Source organism: Ursus americanus, chromosome 21 (genome assembly GCF_024610735.1).
Source record: "Ursus americanus isolate L20-20 chromosome 21, mUrsAme1.1.p, whole genome shotgun sequence".
Taxonomy (NCBI): domain Eukaryota; kingdom Metazoa; phylum Chordata; class Mammalia; order Carnivora; family Ursidae; genus Ursus; species Ursus americanus.
The window spans coordinates 47,026,173-47,032,760 of NC_142147.1; the positions used below are offsets into that span (position 1 = coordinate 47,026,173).

A 6,588-nucleotide genomic window follows, 5' to 3' on the forward strand; every position below is an offset into this window, starting at 1 on the left:
AAACACTGGAGGGATCATCCCAATCAGGGAAAGCTGCAGAGAACGTGTCAGGGGCCACGCTCCCTGGCGTCCTGCTGCCTGTGAGCAGGCTGAAATTTAAACTTTGAATTTTGGGAACAGAATGAGTCTCTGGAACTTATGATTTTTGCGATGAGTCTTGCCTATGGGAGCCTCTGGGGTAAAGGAGGCAATATGAAAAGAGAGGCCATCTCCATGTGGATACACTTTTGGAGTTTTCAAAAGCAAATTTTAGTTGCTAATGAGCTCTTGGAAAATCACATATCTGCCCCTGAGAGACAGAAACTTCTCCAACCTGGTGAGCCAACCTTTGAGAGGTCAGTTTGGACTCAAAGAATGACAAGGTAGAAAGGGCTTCGCACAGCCTCACCTGGATTTGGGCAGAGCTGTCTGACCCTCTAGGCTCAGCGTTGCCGCTGCCGGAGAAAAGCCAGCTGGCTGTTTTGGAATGCTGACGGCCCAGCGCCTCGGTGCCTGGACCTGTCTCCGGGCTGAGACCCGACGCAGTCTGCCTGAGCCGTCTCAGCCCCAGCATGTACTGCACCGGATTGAACTGGGTTGGAATCGCTCCACTCAGGTAAGTGGCTCAGACGATGTGACTCTGGCACCCCTCTGGGGGACCCTCCACTGTGACGAAACATCATGGGTGCTCCCGCTTCTGGGTGTAGATCCGAAGGAAATGAAAGCAGGTTAGGTGGGAAATGCTGCACCCCCATGTTCATCACGGGATTAGTCCCAAGAGCCAGGATATGGAAACAGCCTGAATGTCCACCAGCCGATGAATGGATGAAAAAGACATGACGTATATATACAATGAAATGCTATTTGGCCATGAGAAAAAAGGAAATTCTGCCATTTGGGACAACATGGATAAAGCTGCGGGACATTATACTGACATAAGTCAAACAGAGAAAGACAAATACCGTATATATATTTTTAAAGATTTATTTATTTGAGGAGAGAGAGAGAGAGAGAGCCCGATGCAGAGCTCAATCCCAGGACCCCAAGATCATGACCCCAGCTGAAACCAAGGGTCGGCTGCTTAACCAAATGAGCCACCCAGGTGTCCCACCATATATTTTTTATATGTGGGACATATAAAAAACAAACAACAAAAAAACTGAAGTCATGGGGCATCTGGGCGGCTCAGTTGGTTAAGCGTCTGCCTTCGGCTCAGGTCGTGATCCCAGGGTCCTGGAATCGAGTCCTGCATTGGGCTCCCTGCTCGGCGGGGAGCCTGCTTCTCCCTCTCCCTCTGCCTGCTGCTTCCCCTACTTGTGCTCTCTCTCTGTCAAATCTTAAAAAAAAAAAAAAAACCCTAAAGTCATAAAAGCAGAGTAAAATGGCAGTTACCAGGGACTAGCAGTGGCGGAATGGGAGAGATGCTGGTTAAGGCTACCTCTGGTTACCTAACACACAGTGCAGGGATTATAAACAGCATCACTGTATTATACACATTAAGCTCGCTAAGAGACTAGGTGTTAAGTGCTCTCAGCACTAGAAGAAACCATAATTCTGTGACACCATGTTAACTGATGCGCCAGGGGCAATCCTATTGTGATATAAATATATCAAATCAATGTTGTACACCTTAAATTTATACAACGTTATATGCCAGATATAGCTCAATGAACAAAAAGTGGAAGTTGCTGGGCCCTCTGAGTCACATGGAAACACCCCCAGTAAAGGGCTTATTGCCCGATGGGGTCAGCCGACGCCGATCCGCTGACCCACACTGGACGTCGATACAGAGGCTGATTGCATTCCTAGCTCGTGAGACCCACGTGTCAAATAGAAACATGTCTGGACTTCAATTAGGAGAGAATTTGTTCAAAGGGACTTGCAGTAGGGGGACTGCTCCAATTTCAGAAATCTGTCTCAAGCTGGGACAGAAAAGAGCTTTTCTTTTCTTTCTTTTCTTTTTTTTTTTTTTTTAAGATTTTATTTATTCGACAGAGACAGCCAGCGAGAGAGGGAACACAAGCAGGGGGAGTGGGAGAGGAAGAAGCAGGCTCATAGCGGAGGAGCCTGATGTGGGGCTCGATCCCACAACGCTGGGATCACGCCCCGAGCCGAAGGCAGACACCCAACTGCTGTGCCACCCAGGCGCCCCAGAAAAGAGCTTTTCTTTTCAAAGGCGGGGTGAGCGGGCACTTGGTAGGGGAGGAGTAGGTGACCAAAGTGGGGCTTCACCGGATATGTTCCATGTCTTGGATGATACCCCAAGACCTCCTCCAGATGCTGGAGAACAGTAGGTAAGAAACCCAGAAAGAGCAGCCAGAAAATGGCACTGCTGTCCTCCAAGTCCCCTGACCCGGGAACCTCAACCATCACCTAGCCCACAGCACCCTGCCCAAGTTGGGGCACACACATCCCTCCATTCATTTTGCAGTCTTCTCTTCATGTGTTCGGGGGGCTGTTAATACGAAGCTGAGGAAGAACTAATCGCCTCGCAGCCAGTGCGGGAGGTTGGTTAATAAGTAAGATACCCCTGGAAGGTGTTGGAAGGCTTCACGAAGTCCACACCTGCGGACGGTTTTGAGGGCCCCGTGGAAGTTCTCACGCTTGCCCTTCAGAAACGAAGGGCAAGGGGGCCTCCCAGGTGGAGACACTGGCCTGAGCAAAGTGGTGAGAAAACTTGACTCTGGAAAGACCGTGTCTGGAAAGCTGGGTCTGCAGAAGGGACCCTGTGAGCTGAGGGGCAAAACTGAGCTGGGCACACCAGACCCTTCTTTGGTCCAGTGGGTTTTTCTGCGCAACTCCCAGCTGGAGGCATCTCCGAGGATCCTGGGGTCAGCGAGAGGAAGCCCGTGTGCCCTGCACGGCCCTGTGTGTTTTCTGTATCTTTCCTGCATCATGCCTCACAACAACCCCACGAGGAAGGTACGATTATGTTCCTTTCACACAGATGAGGCCACAGAGCACAGAGAGGTAGCAGGTCCGTGTTAGAACCTCAAAGACGTGACTCCAGAAACCAGCCCCTTCCCTGTGTCTTATTATCTGGCACACAGGTCATTTGTCAGCAGGAGCTTTCTCTTTTCTGTGTTTGTCCTCCACTCCTTGTGGTGGGCTGCACAGCGGCCTGCAGAGCCGTCCATGTCCTAACCCCCGGAGCCCGTGACTATGTTCCCTTGTGGCAAAAAGGATGTTGCAGGTGGGATTAAGTTACGGGTCTTGAGATGGGGAGAGTAGCACGGGTTATCCAGGTGGACCCAATGTAATCACAAGGCTCTTAAAAGAGGAAGGCAGGGGGTTGGAGGAGCTCTAGCTTTGAAGATGGCGGAAGGGGCCATGAGCAGCTTCTAGAAGCTGGAGAAGGCAAGAAATGGATTCTCACCGTGGAGCTTCCAAAAGGAATCAGACTTGCTGACACCTCGATTTTAACTCTAGAACACTGCCTTTGGACTTCAGACCACTAGAATTGTAAGAAAATACATCTATGTTGGTTTAAGTTAGCACGAAGTTAGGTTATTACAGCTGCCCCAGGAAACGAATCCGTTCCTGGACCTTGCACTGATTCGGCGAGAATCCGCCCCCCCCCCCCCCCCCCGTATTTGTCTTGAGAGCAGCCCGGTAGCAAACAGCAGACGTTCTAGACTCAGAGCCGGATTTGCGTCAAGCCAGTGCTATTTCCCCAGCTTTATGACCTGGGTAACTTAGTCTCACTGAACCTCAGTATTCCTATCTGTTAAATGGGAGCAACGGTCAGCAAAATCCTCATTATTTACGGAGAATTTATCTCCTGTGCCAGATCTTACATAGATAAGCTCACAAAAGCCCCCAAACAACTCGATGGGTTGGGTTTGGTTACCGCTACTCGGGTATTGTTAAGCAGGGACTCAGGCTTTGTTTAACACGACACAGAAAAGCTAAAGTTTTCATTGGCTCATGAACGAAGAAGAGGAATGTGCCTTTGAGCCGCTTCTGGCTTCAGAAGAAAATCCAGCAGTAGTTATTCCTTTTTATAAAACAAATATAAACATTAAAACACACACACACACCACCCCCCACCCCCTACCAGGCAACAAATAATGAAAGCCGCCAGTCAGGATTTCACAGTTTTCGAAGATGAAATTCCCTGCTGTTCCGTGTCTTACAAGCCCATTTACAAGGCTGCCTCAGTGAGGGGAATACGCCGCCTGCAGACAGCTGTCCTTCTACCCGCAGGTTGAGTTCTCCCAACTACCTTACTAGCTAGGTGCATGGATATCCTCACCTTGCAGATAACTGAATTAAATCAGTTCTTTGACCAGGTAGTAACGTGGCCATGATTTAAACTGGGGCGTTTTAGCGCCAGGGCCAAAATACACGGTCGTGCCTCCCCTTCCCACGCTGCCCAGGACTGGAATGGCCCGCCTGGGGGCCCCGACGAACAACATTCGTTGGCGCTCTCAGACCCCATTGTTCTCATCCCGGGGAAACTAGCGGTAGCCGGAATCCAGCCTATGCTCCCCTCACCAATCCGTGTGGGGCTGGGACGGTTTCATGGAAGGGGCACTTTTTTTTTTCCTTCAATTTTCACAAAGATGCCAAGTAGGCTAGAGAATTTCTGACCTTTCTCTCAGGACTACTTTTCCTTTCTCTAGTTCTGTCTTCCCGAGATTCTGTTCCTCCCCAGAAAAAGGAGGAGACAATGACCGAGTTCCAGGTGAGTTGTGCTTTTTATCTCCTTTTGCAATGAGTGGACGCATCTTTTTCTCAATTTCATGAAGAGTGAAAGCTGACACCAAATATTTAGTGTCTGTAACTTATCAGACATTGACTTATTATTTGATTTCATTTATGGTTCTCATTCTCACTTTTGTGTCACAAATCGTGTTTTTAGATTTATTTAATTTCAATTAGCCGACATATAGTGGATGCTTAGTTTTTGATGTAGTGTTCAATGATTTATTAATAGTGTAAAAGAATTCCTGTGTTACTTTATTTTGCTTACAAATCAGCTGTTTGCAATGCTCTTTTAAAATAGACCTTCACGGGGCGCCTGGGTGGCACAGCGGTTAAGCGTCTGCCTTCGGCTCAGGGCGTGATCCCGGCGTTACGGGATCGAGCCCCACGTCAGGCTCCTCTGCTATGAGTCTGCTTCTTCCTCTCCCACTCCCCCTGCTTGTGTTCCCTCTCTCGCTGGCTGTCTCTATCTCTGTCGAATAAATAAATAAAATCTTTAAAAAAAATAAAATAGACCTTCATAACTACAGTTGCAATTATAGAAATTACAGAAAAAGTGATTTTCTTTTTAACTGGTGCTTTCTTTGCCTAATTTTTAAATAACCACTTTGAAATGTAATTCGCATAGCCTAGAATTCATCCGTTTAAAATGCAAAGTTCAGTGGGTTTTGGTGTATCTGGTGGTATATCTGCAGCTATCGCCACGATTTTAGAACCTTGTCATCACCTCAAAAAGCAACCCTGTACCATTTAGCTACCACTCTCCCCTCATAAAAATGGAATTGTCTAGTGTGTAGCCTTTTATGACGGACCTCTTTGATTTGATGTAATGTTCTCAAGGTTCATCCACGCGTCGCACGCATCACTGCTTCCTTTTGAGGACCGAGCAATGTTCCGTGCTGTGGACGTAGCACGTGTCTGTTCATCAGTTTGGATTGTTTCAACCTTTCGGCTCTTAACGTATGATGCTATTGTAAACGGCGGTATCCAGGTTTTCTGTGTGGACCCATGTTTTCGTTTCTCTGGGGGATTTCTCTTGGGTGGAGGTGGGATTGCTGGTCATATGGTAACTCTCTGTGTTTGACCATGTGAGGAACTGCTGGGCTGTTTCCCAAAGTGGTTGTACTACTCTCCACTCCTGCCAGGACTGGACGGCTGGTTTCAGTTTCTGCACCTCCTTTTAGTTTATCTCCTGCCTTTGTCATTCAGGAATAAAGCTGCTAAAACAAAAACAAACCCAAAGAAACAAAAACCAAAAACTTTGCATGTCGCGTTTGGGTGTGTTTTCATTTCTTTTGAGTCCCTACTCCAGGAGTGAGATTGCTGGATCTTAAGGTAAGTTTTAGTTCTATTGCAAACTATTTTCCAAAGAGCTGCTATATTTTGTACAATAGTTCCAGTTGCTCTGTGGTCTCAAAAAGAACTTGGTATTTTCAAATTTGTTTTTTAATTTGATCCATTCTAATAGGTGTGTAGTAGTGTCTCGTTGTAGTTTTAATTTGTGTTTCCCTAGGACTAAAGATACTGAGCGTGTCCGTGTGATTACCGACCATTCCTATAGCTTTTGAAAGTGTTTGAAAATATTTTTTTCCACTTAAAAAATCATTTCTTACTGAATTCTTTTTTAAAATAATTTTTATTTTATATTAGTCACTATACAGTACATCCCCGGTTTTTGATGCAACGTTCCATGATTCATTACTTGCGTGTAACACCCAGTGCACCATGCAATACGTGCCCTCCTTACTACCCATCACCGGCCTATCCCATTCCCCCACACCCCCTCCCCTCTGAAGCCCTCAGTTTCCCAGAGTCCATAGTCTCTCATGGATCATTCCACCTTCTGTTTACCCCCCCTTCATTCTTCCCTTCCTTCTTCTACTGTTGTTCCTAGTTCTTATG

General features: G+C 47.2%; 1 long non-coding RNA gene across 1 annotated transcript; it reads left to right on the plus strand.

The window, feature by feature from the left end:
* Positions 1-3,302: 3,302 nt before the first annotated feature.
* Positions 3,303-5,916, plus strand: LOC148108284 (uncharacterized). Its single transcript, XR_015728118.1, has 3 exons — positions 3,303-3,441; positions 4,605-4,666; positions 5,527-5,916. It is a non-coding gene; the product is annotated as an uncharacterized LOC148108284 (long non-coding RNA).
* Positions 5,917-6,588: the final 672 nt, after the last annotated feature.